Here is an 8,291-nt window from a genome sequence, read left to right on the forward strand (position 1 = left end):
ATCGTGATACCACCGCTACACTAAAGAAACCTTGGCTCAATCCACCACTGGTATTGCCCTTTTGTCTTTGCAGAAGTACTTTGGAGAAGGTCTTGAACTAACAGATTCATCAGGCATTGACCATCATCACTATGGAACAGTCTAAATCAGCACCTGCATGTAGGAGGTTGTGGTTTTCAGCCAGGGAGTGGAGGATAGAACAAACTCGGCCTGGAGTGAGTATCCGCCCAAATGGACGCAGTTCAAGTGCATACTTCCTCTTAAGACCGAAGTTGAGGCTGCCAGACAATTTTCAGATGCACTCCTCGTTAGTATAGTGGACAGTATCTCTGCTTGTCACGCAGAAGACCAGGGTTCGATTCCCTGACGGGCAGCTTCTTTTCAAAAGGCAACTACAAACTTTTCACTCTCCTTGGCTTCTCCTGTCCTATGCAACACAACTCATGCTGATTAACACTATTTTACTACTGAAACTACAGGTCCTGAACAGACTGTTGCTAAAAGCATGAGTCCAGATAGTCACACTTCTGTCACTTAGCAAAAGTGTGACAATATTGTCAAAGAAGTGCTGAATCAAACGAATGCATGCAGGAGGACATCTCTCAGATGATGCCAATCGGTTGGCTTCATTAGTGGCCTTATGCGCAGCCTGGAAGAGCTGTCTTTTTATTGACCAGTTGCAAGAAGATTCCCCGCTCCAGAGAAAGCAGGTCAAATGGACAGTGTTTCCGCCCAGTTTCACACTGGGGACCTTTCCTTTGTTAGGCGAACGTGATACCACCGCTACACTAAAGAAACCTCGGCTCAATCCACCACTGGTATTGCCCTTTTGTCTTTGCAGAAGTACTTTGGAGAAGGTCTTGAACTAACAGATTCATCAGGCATTGACCATCGTCACTGTGGAACAGTCTAAATAAGCACCTGCATGTATGAGGTCGTGGTTTTCAGCCAGGGAGTGGAGGATAGAACAAACTCGGCCTGGAGTGAGTATCCGCCCAAATGGACACAGTTCAAGTCCATACTTCCTGTTAAGACCGAAGTTGAGGCTGCCAGACAATTTTCAGATGCACTCCTCGTTAGTATAGTGGACAGTATCTCTGCTTGTCACGCAGAAGACCAGGGTTCGATTCCCTGACGGGGAGCGTCTTTTCAAAAGGCAACCACAAACTGTTCACTCACCTTGGCTTCTCCTGTCCTATGCAACACAACTCATGTTGATTAACACTATTTTACTACTGAAACTACAGGTCCTGAACAGACTGTTGCTAAAAGCAAGACTCCAGATTGTCACACTTCTATCACTTAGCGAAACTGTAACAATGTTGTCAAAGAAGTGCTGAATCAAACGAATGCATGCAGGAGGACATCTCTCAGATGATGCCAATCGGTTGGCTTCATCAGTGGCCTTATGCGCAGCCTGGAAGAGCTGTTTTTTATTGACCAGTTGCAAGAAGATTACCCGCTGCAGAGAAGGCAGGACAAATGGACAGTGTTTCCGCCTAGTTTCAAACTATGGACCTTTCCTACGTTAGGCGAACGTGATACCACCGCGACACTAAAGAAATCTCGGCTCAATCCACCACTGGTATTGCCCTTTTGTCTTTGCAGAAGTACTTTGGAGAAGGTCTTGAACTAAAAGATTCATCAGGCATTGACCATCATCACTGTGGAATAGTCTAAATCAGCACCTGCATGTATGAGGTCGTGGTTTTCAGCCAGGGAGTGGAGGATAAATCAAACTCGGCCTGGAGTGAGTATACGCCCAAATGGACGCAGTTCAAGTGCATACTTCCTCTTAAGACCGAAGTTGAGGATGCCAGACAATTTTCAGATACACTCCTCGTTAGTATAGTGGACAGTATCTCTGCTTGTCACGCAGAAGACCAGGGTTCGATTCCCTGACGGGGAGCTTCTTTTCAAATGGCAACTACAAACTTTTCATTCTCCTTGGCTTCTCCTGTCCTATGCAACACAACTCATGCTGATTAACGCTATTTTACTACTGAAACTACAGGTCCTGAACAGACTGTTGCTAAAAGCATGAGTCCAGATTGTCACACTTCTGTCACTTAGCAAAATTGTGACAATGTTGTCAAAGAAGTGCTGAATCCAACGAATGCATGCAGGAGGACATCTCTCAGATGATGCCAATCGGATGGCTTCATTAGTGGCCTAATGCGCAGCCTGGAAGAGCTGTCTTTTTATTGACCAGTTGCAAGAAGATTCCCCGCTGCAGAGAAAGCAGGTCAAATGGACAGTGTTTCCGCCCCGTTTCAAACTATGGACCTTTTCTATGTTAGGCGAACGTGATACCACCGCTACACTAAAGAAACCTTGGCTCAATCCACCACTGGTATTGCCCTTTTGTCTTTGCAGAAGTACTTTGGAGAAGGTCTTGAACCAACAGATTCATCAGGCATTGACCATCATCACTATGGAATAGTCTAAATCAGCACCTGCATGTATGAGGTTGTGGTTTTCAGCCAGGGAGTGGAGGATAGAACAAACTCGGCCTGGAGTGAGTATCCGCCCAAATGGACACAGTTCAAGTGCATACTTCCTCTTAAGACCGAAGTTGAGGCTGCCAGACAATTTTCAGATGCACTCCTCGTTAGTATAGTGGACAGTATCTCTCCTTATCACGCAGAAGACCAGGGTTCGATTCCCTGACGGGGAGCTTCTTTTCAAAAGGCAACTACAAACTTTTCACTCTCCTTGGCTTCTCCTGTCCTATGCAACACAACTCATGCTGATTAACACTATTTTACTACTGAAACTACAGGTCCTGAACAGACTGTTGCTAAAAGCATGAGTCCAGATAGTCACACTTCTGTCACTTAGCAAAAGTGTGACAATATTGTCAAAGAAGTGCTGAATCAAACGAATGCATGCAGGAGGACATCTCTCAGATGATGCCAATCGGTTGGCTTCATTAGTGGCCTTATGCGCAGCCTGGAAGAGCTGTCCTTTTATTGACCAGTTGCAAGAAGAGCCACCACTGCAGAGAAAGCAGGACAAATGGACAGTGTTTCAGGCCCAGTTTCACACTGGGGACCTTTCCTATGTTAGGCGAACGTGATACCACCGCTACACTAAAGAAACCTCGGCTCAATCCACCACTGGTATTGCCCTTTTGTCTTTGCAGAAGTACTTTGGAGAAGGTCTTGAACTAAAAGATTCATCAGGCATTGACCATCATCACTGTGGAATAGTCTAAATCAGCACCTGCATGTATGAGGTCGTGGTTTTCAGCCAGGGAGTGGAGGATAGATCAAACTCGGCCTGGAGTGAGTATCCGCCCAAATGGACGCAGTTCAAGTGCATACTTCCTCTTAAGACCGAAGTTGAGGCTGCCAGACAATTTTCAGATACACTCCTCGTTAGTATAGTGGACAGTATCTCTGCTTGTCACGCAGAAGACCAGGGTTCGATTCCCTGACGGGGAGCTTCTTTTCAAATGGCAACTACAAACTTTTCACTCTCCTTGGCTTCTCCTGTCCTATGCAACACAACTCATGCTGATTAACACTATTTTACTACTGAAACTACAGGTCCTGAACAGACTGTTGCTAAAAGCATGAGTCCAGATTGTCACACTTCTGTCACTTAGCAAAAGTGTGACAATGTTGTCAAAGAAGTGCTGAATCCAACGAATGCATGCAGGAGGACATCTCTCAGATGATGCCAATCGGTTGGCTTCATCAGTGGCCTTATGCGCAGCCTGGAAGAGCTGTCCTTTTATTGACCAGTTGCAAGAAGATCCACCGCTGCAGAGAAGGCAGGACAAATGGACAGTGTTTCCGCCCAGTTTCAAACTGGGGACCTTTCCTATGTTAGGCGAACGTGATACCACCGCTACACTAAAGAAACGTTTGCTCAATCCACAACTGGTATTGCTCTTTTGTCTTTGCAGAAGTACTTTGGAGAAGGTCTTGAACTAACAAATTCATCAGGCATTGACCATCATCACTATGGAACAGTCTAAATCAGCACCTGCATGTAGGAGGTTGTGGTTTTCAGCCAGGGAGTGGAGGATAGAACAAACTCGGCCTGGAGTGAGTATCCGCCCAAATGGACGCAGTTCAAGTGCATACTTCCTCTTAAGACCGAAGTTGAGGCTGCCAGACAATTTTCCAATACACTCCTCGTTAGTATAGTGGACAGTATCTCTGCTTGTCACGCAGAAGACCAGGGTTCGATTCCCTGACGGGGAGCTTCTTTTCAAAAGGCAACTACAAACTTTTCACTCTCCTTGGCTTCTCCTGTCCTATGCAACACAACTCATGATGATTAACACTATTTTACTACTGAAACTACAGGTCCTGAACAGACTGTTGCTAAAAGCATGAGTCCAGATAGTCACACTTCTGTCACTTAGCAAAAGTGTGACAATATTGTCAAAGAAGTGCTGAATCAAACGAATGCATGCCGGAGGACATTTCTCAGATGATGCCAATCGGTTGGCTTCATCAGTGGCCTTATGCGCAGCCTGGAAGAGCTGTCCTTTTATTGACCAGTTGCAAGAAGAGCCACCGCTGCAGAGAAAGCAGGACAAATGGACAGTGTTTCAGGCCCAGTTTCACACTGGGGACCTTTCCTATGTTAGGCGAACGTGATACCACCGCTACACTAAAGAAACCTCGGCTCAATCCACCACTGGTATTGCCCTTTTGTCTTTGCAGAAGTACTTTGGAGAAGGTCTTGAACTAAAAGATTCATCAGGCATTGACCATCATCACTGTGGAATAGTCTAAATCAGCACCTGCATGTATGAGGTCGTGGTTTTCAGCCAGGGAGTGGAGGATAGATCAAACTCGGCCTGGAGTGAGTATCCGCCCAAATGGACGCAGTTCAAGTGCATACTTCCTCTTAAGACCGAAGTTGAGGATGCCAGACAATTTTCAGATACACTCCTCGTTAGTATAGTGGACAGTATCTCTGCTTGTCACGCAGAAGACCAGGGTTCGATTCCCTGACGGGGAGCTTCTTTTCAAATGGCAACTACAAACTTTTCATTCTCCTTGGCTTCTCCTGTCCTATGCAACACAACTCATGCTGATTAACGCTATTTTACTACTGAAACTACAGGTCCTGAACAGACTGTTGCTAAAAGCATGAGTCCAGATTGTCACACTTCTGTCACTTAGCAAAAGTGTGACAATGTTGTCAAAGAAGTGCTGAATCCAACGAATGCATGCAGGAGGACATCTCTCAGATGATGCCAATCGGATGGCTTCATTAGTGGCCTAATGCGCAGCCTGGAAGAGCTGTCCTTTTATTGACCAGTTGCAAGAAGATTCCCCGCTGCAGAGAAAGCAGGTCAAATGGACAGTGTTTCCGCCCAGTTTCAAACTATGGACCTTTTCTATGTTAGGCGAACGTGATACCACCGCTACACTAAAGAAACCTTGGCTCAATCCACCACTGGTATTGCCCTTTTGTCTTTGCAGAAGTACTTTGGAGAAGGTCTTGAACCAACAGATTCATCAGGCATTGACCATCATCACTATGGAATAGTCTAAATCAGCACCTGCATGTATGAGGTTGTGGTTTTCAGCCAGGGAGTGGAGGATAGAACAAACTCGGCCTGGAGTGAGTATCCGCCCAAATGGACACAGTTCAAGTGCATACTTCCTCTTAAGACCGAAGTTGAGGCTGCCAGACAATTTTCAGATGCACTCCTCGTTAGTATAGTGGACAGTATCTCTCCTTATCACGCAGAAGACCAGGGTTCGATTCCCTGACGGGGAGCTTCTTTTCAAAAGGCAACTACAAACTTTTCACTCTCCTTGGCTTCTCATGTCCTATGCAACACAACTCATGCTGATTAACACTATTTTACTACTGAAACTACAGGTCCTGAACAGACTGTTGCTAAAAGCATGAGTCCAGATAGTCACACTTCTGTCACTTAGCAAAAGTGTGACAATATTGTCAAAGAAGTGCTGAATCAAACGAATGCATGCAGGAGGACATCTCTCAGATGATGCCAATCGGTTGGCTTCATTAGTGGCCTTATGCGCAGCCTGGAAGAGCTGTCCTTTTATTGACCAGTTGCAAGAAGAGCCACCACTGCAGAGAAAGCAGGACAAATGGACAGTGTTTCAGGCCCAGTTTCACACTGGGGACCTTTCCTATGTTAGGCGAACGTGATACCACCGCTACACTAAAGAAACCTCGGCTCAATCCACCACTGGTATTGCCCTTTTGTCTTTGCAGAAGTACTTTGGAGAAGGTCTTGAACTAAAAGATTCATCAGGCATTGACCATCATCACTGTGGAATAGTCTAAATCAGCACCTGCATGTATGAGGTCGTGGTTTTCAGCCAGGGAGTGGAGGATAGATCAAACTCGGCCTGGAGTGAGTATCCGCCCAAATGGACGCAGTTCAAGTGCATACTTCCTCTTAAGACCGAAGTTGAGGCTGCCAGACAATTTTCAGATACACTCCTCGTTAGTATAGTGGACAGTATCTCTGCTTGTCACGCAGAAGACCAGGGTTCGATTCCCTGACGGGGAGCTTCTTTTCAAATGGCAACTACAAACTTTTCACTCTCCTTGGCTTCTCCTCTCCTACGCAACACAACTCATGCTGATTAACACTATTTTACTACTGAAACTACAGGTCCTGAACAGACTGTTGCTAAAAGCATGAGTCCAGATTGTCACACTTCTGTCACTTAGCAAAAGTGTGACAATGTTGTCAAAGAAGTGCTGAATCCAACGAATGCATGCAGGAGGACATCTCTCAGATGATGCCAATCGGTTGGCTTCATCAGTGGCCTTATGCGCAGCCTGGAAGAGCTGTCCTTTTATTGACCAGTTGCAAGAAGATCCACCGCTGCAGAGAAGGCAGGACAAATGGACAGTGTTTCCGCCCAGTTTCAAACTGGGGACCTTTCCTATGTTAGGCGAACGTGATACCACCGCTACACTAAAGAAACGTTTGCTCAATCCACAACTGGTATTGCTCTTTTGTCTTTGCAGAAGTACTTTGGAGAAGGTCTTGAACTAACAAATTCATCAGGCATTGACCATCATCACTATGGAACAGTCTAAATCAGCACCTGCATGTAGGAGGTTGTGGTTTTCAGCCAGGGAGTGGAGGATAGAACAAACTCGGCCTGGAGTGAGTATCCGCCCAAATGGACGCAGTTCAAGTGCATACTTCCTCTTAAGACCGAAGTTGAGGCTGCCAGACAATTTTCCAATACACTCCTCGTTAGTATAGTGGACAGTATCTCTGCTTGTCACGCAGAAGACCAGGGTTCGATTCCCTGACGGGGAGCTTCTTTTCAAAAGGCAACTACAAACTTTTCACTCTCCTTGGCTTCTCCTGTCCTATGCAACACAACTCATGATGATTAACACTATTTTACTACTGAAACTACAGGTACTGAACAGACTGTTGCTAAAAGCATGAGTCCAGATAGTCACACTTCTGTCACTTAGCAAAAGTGTGACAATATTGTCAAAGAAGTGCTGAATCAAACGAATGCATGCCGGAGGACATTTCTCAGATGATGCCAATCGGTTGGCTTCATCAGTGGCCTTATGCGCAGCCTGGAAGAGCTGTCCTTTTATTGACCAGTTGCAAGAAGAGCCACCGCTGCAGAGAAAGCAGGACAAATGGACAGTGTTTCAGGCCCAGTTTCACACTGGGGACCTTTCCTATGTTAGGCGAACGTGATACCACCGCTACACTAAAGAAACCTCGGCTCAATCCACCACTGGTATTGCCCTTTTGTCTTTGCAGAAGTACTTTGGAGAAGGTCTTGAACTAAAAGATTCATCAGGCATTGACCATCATCACTGTGGAATAGTCTAAATCAGCACCTGCATGTATGAGGTCGTGGTTTTCAGCCAGGGAGTGGAGGATAGATCAAACTCGGCCTGGAGTGAGTATCCGCCCAAATGGACGCAGTTCAAGTGCATACTTCCTCTTAAGACCGAAGTTGAGGATGCCAGACAATTTTCAGATACACTCCTCGTTAGTATAGTGGACAGTATCTCTGCTTGTCACGCAGAAGACCAGGGTTCGATTCCCTGACGGGGAGCTTCTTTTCAAATGGCAACTACAAACTTTTCATTCTCCTTGGCTTCTCCTGTCCTATGCAACACAACTCATGCTGATTAACGCTATTTTACTACTGAAACTACAGGTCCTGAACAGACTGTTGCTAAAAGCATGAGTCCAGATTGTCACACTTCTGTCACTTAGCAAAAGTGTGACAATGTTGTCAAAGAAGTGCTGAATCCAACGAATGCATGCAGGAGGACATCTCTCAGAT

The 8,291-nt window shown here is 45.8% G+C and overlaps 8 non-coding genes across 8 annotated transcripts; all 8 read left to right on the forward strand.

Moving 5' to 3' along the window:
- Positions 1-1,070: 1,070 nt before the first annotated feature.
- Positions 1,071-1,142, forward strand: trnad-guc (transfer RNA aspartic acid (anticodon GUC)). Its single transcript has one exon. It is a non-coding gene; the product is annotated as a tRNA-Asp (tRNA).
- A 695-nt stretch (positions 1,143-1,837) lies between these two features.
- trnad-guc (transfer RNA aspartic acid (anticodon GUC)) lies at positions 1,838-1,909 on the forward strand. The gene has a single exon. It is a non-coding gene; the product is annotated as a tRNA-Asp (tRNA).
- Positions 1,910-3,374: 1,465 nt separating this feature from the next.
- Positions 3,375-3,446, forward strand: trnad-guc (transfer RNA aspartic acid (anticodon GUC)). The gene has a single exon. It is a non-coding gene; the product is annotated as a tRNA-Asp (tRNA).
- Positions 3,447-4,142: 696 nt separating this feature from the next.
- On the forward strand, positions 4,143-4,214 carry trnad-guc (transfer RNA aspartic acid (anticodon GUC)). Its single transcript has one exon. It is a non-coding gene; the product is annotated as a tRNA-Asp (tRNA).
- Positions 4,215-4,911: 697 nt separating this feature from the next.
- Positions 4,912-4,983, forward strand: trnad-guc (transfer RNA aspartic acid (anticodon GUC)). Its single transcript has one exon. It is a non-coding gene; the product is annotated as a tRNA-Asp (tRNA).
- A 1,465-nt stretch (positions 4,984-6,448) lies between these two features.
- trnad-guc (transfer RNA aspartic acid (anticodon GUC)) lies at positions 6,449-6,520 on the forward strand. The gene has a single exon. It is a non-coding gene; the product is annotated as a tRNA-Asp (tRNA).
- Positions 6,521-7,216: 696 nt separating this feature from the next.
- trnad-guc (transfer RNA aspartic acid (anticodon GUC)) lies at positions 7,217-7,288 on the forward strand. The gene has a single exon. It is a non-coding gene; the product is annotated as a tRNA-Asp (tRNA).
- Positions 7,289-7,985: 697 nt separating this feature from the next.
- Positions 7,986-8,057, forward strand: trnad-guc (transfer RNA aspartic acid (anticodon GUC)). The gene has a single exon. It is a non-coding gene; the product is annotated as a tRNA-Asp (tRNA).
- The last annotated feature ends 234 nt before the right edge of the window (positions 8,058-8,291 follow it).

This window comes from Gasterosteus aculeatus, unplaced genomic scaffold (assembly GCF_964276395.1).
Source record: "Gasterosteus aculeatus unplaced genomic scaffold, fGasAcu3.hap1.1 HAP1_SCAFFOLD_71, whole genome shotgun sequence".
Taxonomy (NCBI): Eukaryota; Metazoa; Chordata; class Actinopteri; order Perciformes; family Gasterosteidae; genus Gasterosteus; species Gasterosteus aculeatus.